Source organism: Ambystoma mexicanum, chromosome 4p (genome assembly GCF_040938575.1).
Source record: "Ambystoma mexicanum isolate Mex_15411 chromosome 4p, UKY_AmexF1_1, whole genome shotgun sequence".
Classification (NCBI taxonomy): domain Eukaryota; kingdom Metazoa; phylum Chordata; class Amphibia; order Caudata; family Ambystomatidae; genus Ambystoma; species Ambystoma mexicanum.
The window spans coordinates 972,408,384-972,419,728 of NC_090927.1; positions in this window are offsets into that span (position 1 = coordinate 972,408,384).

The following is an 11,345-nucleotide window of genomic DNA, read 5'->3' on the forward strand; positions in this document are numbered from 1 at the left end:
AAGCCAACAGGGATTGATACAAGAGCACAGGTGGATTCCAGTATGGCTCAGCTTCTCCTGGCTCACAGGCCAGTTTTAGTGTAAAATTATGTCACTACCCTGTCACTACTTGGGCCTTTCTCCAAAAACCTATCGGTGTGAGGGTTTGGCCATTGGGGGTCTAATAACCTATATGGTCACCTATACGTGTTATTCTACTGGCTCTTACATGTGGCCGGACTGTCCCATCCCCAATCCACTATCTTTTACATTGTTGCAGAGTAGTAGGCTTACCATTGGTTCTCGTCCGTCGCTACCCATCCCTAGACTACTAAACTGTGATTGGCTAGAGCCGGTTTGCCGAGGCCTGGGACTCTAGCGAGTTCTCAGCTCATGATTTACCTTTTCAAGGTAATGTGAACAATTATGTGTCTGTATTGTAACGTGTGAACACCCCCTTTGCATTATGAGAATATTCTCATAACGGTAGCAACACTTATAGTGATCTGCGGCTGGCTGCTGGGACTGGCTTTTCTTTCCCACCCTGGAAGGCTGTCCATTGTTCAATTCGGCTGCACCACATGTTTAGAGACCACAAAATCAAACTCTGCAGCTCCTAATTATGAGGATGTATTCCTTTTTTCTGCAGGTGGTTCCTTTGTCGTCTGGGGATTGGAATGTCTTCATATCTTTTGACCTCACGCGTCTTGCTCTCTGTCCAGCCTGAATCGGCTCAGCTCATCTCCTGATCAGTGATCTGAGGCCTGCTGTAATTTTCCTAAACCTTTTAATGCCGTTTCTACATTGCCCATGTTATACTATGTTCCCTATAGGTTAGCTATATGCGGTTCGATCAGGTTCCACATATACTCCTGTATGTCCTTGCGATTATTGACCTGAAGCGTCAGCAAGCTTGCTTGGGATCTCTTGTGTCATGCTGTTTTGCACTACTGCATTTGGCTAATGACAAAAATAATAAAAGCAATGACAGTATATATATGTATCTGTCCTCTAACTATAGAACTGTGCACTCATGTTCGTCATGCATTCGGGTGTCTGTTTGTGTGGTGCAGTGCGGACGGCGTGTTTGCTTCATGTCTAATTCTGCTGTGTCGTGGTGTCTCTAATGACGTCAGTCACATGGTTTCTTGGTATCTAGTCCAGCCTGTCCATATAGGTGTCTCTAACCATGCCCTCTTGCTCTTTTCCCACACATGGATAGATTTGTACCACTCTTGGTCTGCATGGCTGACTAAGAGTGTACCTCTCTGTATATTTGTCGATCATTGGTGCATTTGGGATTTGTCTAAAATAGAATGGGTGATTGCAGGCTTTTCGGACCTTCCCTCTTGTCATGAACTTGGTGCGACGGGGGGGGGGCTGTCCAAGGATCCCGACTACCTCTCCAGTGTGACGTCACTTCCGCTCCCCCTTGCATTTTGATGAATCAACATCCCTGCTCAGTCCCCTGAATAATTTGCCTGCACAACCAGGGAAACATACCCAGGCTATAAATGGTCAAAGCTGCTGTATCTGGATGATAAGGAGGTTCATGAGTTGTTCCTGTCACTCCCGGAGATTGATGGCAACATAGACTGTGAAACAGTGACAACAGCATTCTCTGCACAGTTCCACCCAGTAGTTTAATCCAACAGTATTCAGCCACGCCAAGCACACCAGAAGCCACACAATTCACTCACCAGTTTTAATTTGAGAGTTTGATACAACACCTCATAAATTCATATCAGCAACCAATGTAGTAGACAAAATTTTCCACGTCTTCAAAGAATGTTGCAGCTCTGAAAATACATCCTCTGAAAATTAAGGATCTCTCTGAAGAACATCCTGGAAATGGCATGCAACCATGAGCTTTCCGACAACAGAGATTTAGCCATGAGAATGCAATGGTCCGGCCTTCGAAGGAAGAGGTCCACAATCTAGCCAAGCCCAGCTTGAAGCCTTGGCCTCAGGCCCAGAACATGGTAGTGATAGGGAATAAGGGACCATCCAAGGCAAGGCTGTAAATTCCTGGGAGCTATTTAGCTCCTGGATAGAGCCTAGAGGAGCCTGGTTAACTTGACACCAACAGCTACCAGAGGCTACATTTGGCTGCCCAAGCCAACTGGTGCCAAACAAATATATCTATCTATTACTAACTCTAGATTTAGGGAATTTGCATAGAAATTGCATTAGTAAACCTCTAGAAGACGCGTAAACATGAATGGTCATATTTACTGTACACAAAGTTCTAGTTGCATCTCATTTGGAAGATATATTTATTTTATACTACGTATTAGTGCCTCATTATGCAAGAGCCGCAGAGAAAGAGTGAGCAATATTTGCATCCCAGACAAAGAGGTGGCAGCAGAGAGTAACTGTGATTACTGCTGTAAAGATGTAGTGGCAGAGTTCTGATGTAGCAGAAAAGATAGGTAAAGACTAAATGAGAGGTAGAAGCGGGATTGAAGAACTGACAGAAACGTGGTGTTATGTCAGATATATCTTATGAAATACTTTCCGTATGGACTAGGTATTCACTCAGTGTTTCCCGCAACAATGCAACAAAAATGGGTCCTACCTTGTCTTCGATATCGGATTGAAGCTATGGAGACTTCACCTGCTTCATCCTCTCTCCGCCTCCGACACGGCGGATAGAGGATGTGGCAGGGAAACCCTCGAAAGGGAAAAAGCCTGTGTCGCTTGAGAGCATAGATTGACAGGATGTGGACTGGAATCCAAGTCGTTTCCCCTGGAGGTGTTCTTTTGGGATTGCGGAAGTTGATTCCCATGAAGTCCGGAAGCGGGAACTGGGAAGTTTCAGCGACTAGAAGGAGCTTAGGGATAAGAAGGGGAAAAAAAGGTGAGTGTTTGTTTATAGAGAGGTTGGCAGATCGGAGGAAAGATAATGGTTATGGCTCTTACCGGACCAGTAGAGGAGTGGGTTGAGATAAGAGAGTAATTCCGGAAATGTATGCTGGGAGTTGTAGTCCGGAAATTGGCCGAACCCTGAATATGACAGCACAGGTAAAGTGTAAGTATAGGAGCTGCGTTCTTCTAGCAATAGCAGTATGTTTGACAGAGGAAAGAGAGAATATAACCTACAGGTCGGAACTCGAGTGGCTGATTCTGCGGCTGATACGATCAATAGCTTGGTGGAGCGGGTTCAGAAGGGTGGAAATGGTCTAGGAGGAAGAAAAGGTTTTGAAGGAAAGGATTTAGTAAGAGAAAACCTCAGTAGCAAGAAACAAAGTATCGGGCAATGAAAACAGGAGTTTCCTATGCGATAACTTACGAAGCATGACCACAATAACCAGTAGCAGCGCACTGAGATTTCTTTTCCGGTTCGTTATGTGCCGTGTCCAGGTTAGGGGGAGGAGACTCCCCAGGAACAGTGCGGGCACTGGACCGTCCGCTTGCACATAAGGCGCCCTCTTTGGAGTAATGTTGTGAAGAGAAGGCATAAAGCGCCAGCGGCGCAGAAAAGACCACTTCTGTGCGCCATTCGTAACACGTGGAAAGAGACAGAGGATTCAAAAGGAAAGAGCAATAGTACAAGACATAGCAATAAAAGGAGGGGTTCAAGACGCATGCATTTTTTTTGGATGTATGCAATAGTTTGGTAACAAATCTAGGTTAGCCATCTTTTAGGCACTCCATTGCCACAACTGGACTTTAATAGCTACTGGATCATGATGAGTAACTCTGGATCAGAGGAAAATCCTGGCACCTAGCAGCTACGTCCAGCTCCTGCTCTATGAATTCCAATTACGATGCCTGCAAAGCATCTACTCCGGCAGCTGTTGTGGCTACATGCTGTGCTCAATTGCTTGGTATCCAGCAGGAGGCCAAACATCCAGCTGATGCGGTAAACTAAAACCTTTTGCCACAGTCTTCCAATGGCACTCTATCAGAATGGGCAATATGACAGATGACAAAGTGGACTGCCCCGAGGCCACGGGTCATTCTGCTGAAGGAGAGAATGTGTTCTATGGCTTTGGCATTGGACAACAAAATCAGCGCAGACTTCCATGCTCCTCCCCAATGCTCGAATCCTCATTGATGATAGCCATATTCTGCTCAGGTGCTTCTGTCAATGTACTGCTGCAGAGGTTGTGCAGACTGCTGGCGCCGGTACCATCACTTCCACCCATCATGGTCAAAATATTTGCCTGTGAATGTGATATTTTGAGTTTTAACCCTGAATTAGGGCACAAAGGCCACTGGGCCAGGGAGAAGATGTGTGTGGCCAAGGCAGAGTCAGCCATTCTTCTCAGCTGCATAGGAGCAGAACGCCTTTAGCTCATCCGGTTAAAATTCCACATCACCTTCGATGGGATCGGCTGGAAGACTCTTGTCAAACTCCACCTTGACAAGACAATCCACCCAGAGCAAGGTTGAAGAACAGCGTGCAGAGCTGGAAAAGTTCAGCATCACAGAAAAGGTGCAAGGCACATACAATCATTTTCGCCTGTTGAAGTTAGGATGAAGGCTGAATAACCCGATGCAGTCATAGCTGCTTTGACATGCACCTAACCGGGCATTCAGTCATTAAGTAAATGGATTTCTGAGCATGTTTCCTACTGCTCAGAAATCCATTTGCAAATTCAATCAATGTGAGGAAAACAAATTGTCCTAAGTGTGATCAATACATTTATAGAATTGCTGATTTGTTAATGTCTTTCACAAATGTTATCATGGCATAAGTAAATCCATTCTGGATCTAGGTTATAATACCGCAAAGAAAACGACAAGGCTGAAAACACCGAATTTGTTTTAATTGTATATCCAAAACGCCTTTTCTTTTTTGTGTGCACTTTTTTCGAATTTAAATACATGGGGAGATACCCTAAAGTCCACCACCCACACCCCCCACCTTAATATATTCCCTATCCCAACCCGCATCTATTTTTTCAGAAAAAAAGTGCACAAATATTGTACAACTGCAATAAAAAAATACAGTGTTTTCTGCCTCGTTATTTTTTAATTCGTTTTTTTGCAGCGATACCATCCATTCCACCGCATGTTTATGAACAATACCCAGTTTTTTTCTCAAGTGCCGTGTTGAAATAAAAAATGTAATTAAATTCAAAGCGAAATACGTTTATTAATGTACGTGAAACAACATTCACGATTCTACAGTATTATCGTTTTAAATGGTAGACATCTTGTGCACAGTATAAGGGTTGGTTGTCTGAAGAGAGGCTGCTATTTGAAAATGCTGGATTACTTACTGCTAATCTTCATTGCAAGTTGCTCCTAGTCTTTCTCTTCTTCATCACAATCCACTACTCTCTGAAGGAGTCAGCCTTGACCCGAGACCCCAATAGAATTTTTATTTCCCACCCCTACCCTCCCCTGGCATAAGGATGGCGTCCTACCTTCATAACTCCTGTTCTTCCATGAGGAACATAGGAGGATGGTCCCTGGAAGGGTCAGGTGGGCTGCCAGGACTGTGACAAGGAAGAGAAGGACTAGGCATAAGGAAGATTATCGGTAAGTAATTCCTACATTTCCTCCAGGTATCTCTCTTCCTCCTCCCAATCCATTACTCTACAAAGTGTCCCCAAGCCAGGACCAGATGCCCCAAGGATCAGAATCCACACCCAAGAAATTGCAAACCCAGTGACCTTTAATTGACACCAAATTCAAGGAACAACAGCCTGTAACACAGCTGAGGTCAAGCCCTGATCCTCCCGCCCCGGGATAGACAGCCTGTAATGGTGAGCAAAGATGTTGGATGAAGCCCAAGTAGCGGCTCTTCAGATATCCTCCATAGAGGCCCCTTGTGCCTCAGCACATAAGGTGGCCATGCCCCTGCTGCGGGGACCAAGCACCTTCCCTGAAAGCGGAACTCCCTAGGCTGAATACGCCAAGGCAATGATGGCCAAAGAGAAGGCCTTGTGCCCTCTATTTGCCCTCCAAATGTGACAGACTTTTGGAAGACCTAAACAAGGTGGTCTTCGACAAATAATACAGCAGAACCTCCTTCACATCCAAGCCGGCCATTTGGGTGTGGACCTCCAGATGAATGTCAGTCAAAAGACCTGGAATAACAACCTCTTCTGATAGATGAAAGGTAGAGACCACCTTTCGGCAGAAGGAAGGATCGCATTTCAAGGTCACTGCAAGGCTCCCAGTTCCTCAATGCGGCACACAGAGACAATTGCAATAACAAAAGTGTTAAATGTCAGCATCTGCTTCCGCCAGTGTCTCAAATGGAGGACGCTGCAGAGTCCTGATTACCAACAGAAGATCCCACGGAGTGGTATGGGTGCAAACCCTCAGCCTCTCTATGGCGAAATTCCATAACAGCCTGATGTGATCTGAGCTCGCAGAGTCTCCCCATGTGGCCTGCACCATTCCAATGGCTGCCCACTGTGCTCTCAGAGAGGAAACTGACACTTTTAGCCTTAACCCTTCTTGCAGAAATCTAGCAACGTCTGCTGCAGCACAATACAGAGGCAACAAAGAGTTCCTGGCACACCAGTTTGAGAATGTATTCCAGTGTCTACCACACGAGGGGAGCGTTGATGCCTTTTTGGACCCCTGAACCACAATTGAGATTGGAGAGGATAATCCCTGCTCCTTCAGGCCTCCCCTCTCAAGGACCAGACCGCCCAACTCGCTCAATTCTTGGGAGGCAGCAGGTCTGCTGTGCTGCCAATACTGATGGAGGGGATGATGGTAGGAATAGTGGTGGAGCCTCTGCCAACAGTAACAGAGCCAGTAACCATGTTCTGCCAGTCCATTGGGGAGCCACCAGCAGAGCCCTCGCCTTGGATATCCTGATTCCCCTGAATACCAGAGGGGTTTAGCGAATGGGAGGAAACATGTAAAGAAGACCCGCAGGCCACGGAATCGGCAGGGCATTCACTGGCCAACACCCGCCCTCCCAACTCCTGGAGCAAAACCTTGCCCCCTTGTGCTTGCGGTAGAACAAAATTCCAGACCTCCATCCCGAAGGCTTCTAGACTGATGTACCACTCCTGGGACATGGAGCACTGCCTGCTGAGAGCGTCTGCCAGGGAGATGTCCACTCCTCTAATGTGTGCCACTTCCAGAGACAACAAGTGGACCTCTGCCCATGTACTCGTCTTGCAAGCACTCTCAGCTAGAGAGGATGCGCCCTGATACTTCACATATGAAACAGCCGTTGTGTTGCCTGACAGTACTTTCACCGAGCAATTGACAATCCTGCGGGAAAAACCCTTAAGAGCTCGCCTGATCGCCTCCAGTTCTCTCCAGTTGGAGGACTTCATAGTCTCCCAGGCTTCTTTGCATAGCCATGGTGTCTAGGACCGCACCCCAGAACCTCACACCGGCATCTGTAGTTATCACCTTTGGCAGTAGGGGTCTAGTGGAAACCCCCTTGGCAGATTGCTGGGCTTCAGCCACCATCTTAAAACCATCTTAAATCCTTCGCCACTCTGGCTTGAACCGAGATTAGAGCCTAATTGATGTAGATGCCACAGCGTGGGGCCAAAGATGTAGTCTCTCCCATGGTGTGACAAAAATAGTTGCTGCCATCAGCCCTTGCACCCTAAGCCATTTTCTGGCCAGAGTGCCTGAATGTTTTTCTTTCTGATGCACTCAGTGTACCTTCTCCTCTAACTCGTCACCATAGAATGTTGGCACTTAGAAAGGGAGTTGCAGAGCCACATTCTTCTGGGAATTCCCTGTCTCCCAATCTTTAACATGGATAAACCTTGTAGCTGTGACTCCAGTACCCATGGCAATTGAGACCCCATTGTATACCAAGTCTGACAGGGACTTAACTTGGCAATGCATTAGCTCCAAGCCAGAAGATTCCTGTCCTTCATGCACCCATGCGTAGTGCTCTTGAAAGTCCCCCAGAAGGGCTTGTGTGGGGTAAAAGGGATAGGTTGACGAGTGCAGGGACAGATGAGAGGCTGCATAATTGCATCTCAAAGCCAAGTCCACCTTTTTTTCAGTCGCTTCCCTCACTGCTGCCTCCTCAGAGGACATTGATGGGCACCCTGTGGGGCTCGAGAGCAAAGAATCAGTCTCTGGTGGAATTGGGAGGTAAGTGTCCTCCCCTCTCAAAGGATAAAGTTTCCCCATAAACATGTGCATAGTCAGTCTGCCAGGCTCCTTTCATTAAGGAAGCGGCTTGTCCTTGATGTCTTCAATCAATGGGAGGCCCTTCTTCACTGTTTTCTTGAAGTTCCTCACTGTAGATTTGGGGTTCGAGGTAGTATTTTAATGACAGCAAACTGCTTTCGCCCATTGTCTCCTGGTGTAGTTACTTGTCCTTTTGCTTTGCCTCCTGTAAAGACTGGAGGGGGGTGTCTGTACTCCTGCTCTCTATATAGTAGATGAGAGGAAGAGGACCCCAGCCAAGATTCTCTATTGTAGGTAGCAATGGACGAGCAATCAAGGCCTAGCTTGTGTAGTCACCTAGGAGGTGATGTGGGCTGGTTCTTAAGTACAGTGTAGTCGCCAAGCACCCACCAAGGGATGTCCACACACTGTATTAGTTAAAACACAGTCTTTATATAATTAAGGTTCAAGGATATATACACAACCACAATAACTCACTTTGTGCTCAGTTAATCTGCAATGGCAAATATATACAGTTCTAAGTGGTACCACATTATCAGATTTCATTTATTTATTTATTTTATTTTTTACATTTATAAAGTGCTCACACAGCCCGCAGGCATCGAGGCACTGTTACAGGAATTGTTTGTTTTTCTTAGTTGCAATTGTGTTTCTTTTTTTTTTTGTCTTAGTTACGTATTTATAACGCGCTTAAACACCCAGAGGTTTCTAAGCGCGGACCCGGGGATCGAACCTGTTGTTGCTTCGTGTTGTCTTGCTTCCAAGACGCGCACGCTGCCGCTGAGCTATCCTCCCTGGACAGGGAGGATAAAAGTGCATCAACTGTACTCTGGTTAAATGTCACACAGATCAATTAATAAAGGTAACCAATGATAGACATGGGAGGAAAGCAGTGGTTAGAACAATTGGCAGAATACTGGGCCCCTACGGCTAGGCACAGCTCTGTGTGGAGATCCCCCCCACCTGGGCAACCTGTAAGATAAAGATATACCACAAGCCCAGTCCATATATTGTTCAATGAGTCTTATTTCCTTCTAAAGTCTACAACCCCAATGTACCTGGAATCGTCGGTTTCGACAAAGGGTCGCCGACAGATCCTTCTTGAGCAGCTCCCTTTAAGGCAGGAGCCACGGATCGTCGAGATCCCTCGAAGAAAGGGTGAACAACGGCGTGGAGGCAGCAGCTCCGGTCCTGGCGGTGCTCGTCGGTGGCGAGTCGAAGACGTCCTGCAAGGATGAGGCGTGCGGGGCACCTCGAGGTCGATAGTTCAGGACCACAAAGAGTTTGAGAAGAACTGTGGCCCAGTAAGGGCGTCGAGTCGTCTGGCGCCTCTACGGTCTTGGGGTGGCGGGAAACCCACCGGAGGATGCTCTTCGGCACGTCGACGGCCTGGCATTCTCCAGCGGGATAAGGCGGTCGGCGGTCTCTTAGGCAAAGGAGTGTTGCGGCTCCAGTCGTCGACGGCACGGCGTCAAGCAGTCCCCGCTTCTGGGCAACTAACTTTACGGTCCTCCAGCGATTATAGCAAACCTGCGGACCCTGGTCGACAACTGTGGACGGCTGTCCGTTGCTTCTCTTTGTTTCTCGTCGGTAGTCCCCGTCTCTCGCTGACAGTCTTTCGTAGGCTGACTTCCAAGGGGCTTCGGCAAAGGTTAGCGGTGCACGGTGGACCCTCGTAGCTCAGGAAGAGGGTGCCTAACCAGGTCCTCTCTGGATCAGTTCTTGGAGACAAAGCAGCTTTCAGATCAACGAAGTAGAGCAACAGCAATACTTCTCTTCCTGCAGGGCGTCAAGATTAAGTTTCAGTTTCAATGTCAGTTTCAACTCCAGCTTCTAAACGATTTCTAGCAGTGAGAGGTCCCCAGGTATACTGTTGATCTCCCATTCATTCTGCTGGGTCACACTAAGGCAACCAATCACTCAGAAGGGCATTCAGGTAGTCAGTCAGCCAATCAGGTGCACGTGCAATTAGCCCATTCTTCTCCAACCAGACACTCATACCACAGAATGTGGATTCCAACAAGTACCACGCCATTCAACACTATACACTACATTCATACCAGTTTCGGGCAGGGCTGTCTCAGTCATTGTGTCAAACACCAGATACTAGACATCCACAACACAGAATGCGTATTCATCACACACTCCATTCACCCAGGTCACACCCACAGGCGTATCCACAACATGCGGTCATTGGGAAGGCTCCAGCCAGTCTGGTCGGCAATTCCCCACAGTACCATACATGGAACTTCCACCCATCAGCCAGTCAGGGGGAAGGGACAGAGTCAGGGCTTCCCGGGACTTCAGGAAAACCAAGGTAGCAGCTGATGGAAGGCAGGAGGCCACGGGGGCCATCTTGTTTCCATCAGGAATCTACTGATTTCAATAACAGGCCCTGAGCAGCCCAAAATGGAGGATACTCAGAGCACATGTCAATTTCAGCATGGAGCTGCCACCAGTCCATACCCTGCTCGGTGGGCCACAAACAGGTGCCCAAAAACATACACTAGGGGCACAGGGTTGTACCCCCACCCATGGGTGCCATAAGGGTATCCCATGGGTCTGTACACCAAACCAAAAGAGAGAGCTGCACCGCCAGGAGTCCCACATGAACTCCTGTGCAGAAAACATGACAGAAAACACAATAAAAAGCAGTAAAGGACAAGGATACGGATGCCCTGTCCCTCCGATGCATTTCCAGCATCACAGTCGCCCCCCCCCCCAAGACTGAGGCTAGGGTGCCTAATCTCCCACGATAAAGACACCCTCATCCAGACAGTCAACATACCTTCTGGAAAGGCCATCTGCATTATCATGACTCTTACCTGGTCTATGCTCTATGGTGAAGTCTAGCCCTTGTAGGCTAATGGACCACGTGAGCAGTTTCGGGTTCTCACCTTTCATCTGCATAAGACACTTCAGGGGCTTATGATCGGTTTGGACCTTGAAGGTAGACCCTGTAACTTAGGGCCTAAAACGCCTAAGGCTCCAAACTATGCTAAAACATTCCTTTTCAACAGTAGCCCACCTACGTTTTCTACCATTGAGTTGTCTATTGATGAATATGATCGGATGCTCCCTCCCTTTGTCCTCTAACTGGGACAAGACAGCTCCAATTCTGGTGTTGCAGGCATCCGTCTGGACGATAAAGGGTCTGCTGTAGTCAGGCGCACACAACACAGGTGGCCTACACAGACTTTCTTTCAAGCCATCAAAGGCCCTCTGACAGTCATCCATCCAATTAACCTTCCTAGGTTGTTTAGGTGAAGTCAGAGCTGTCAGAG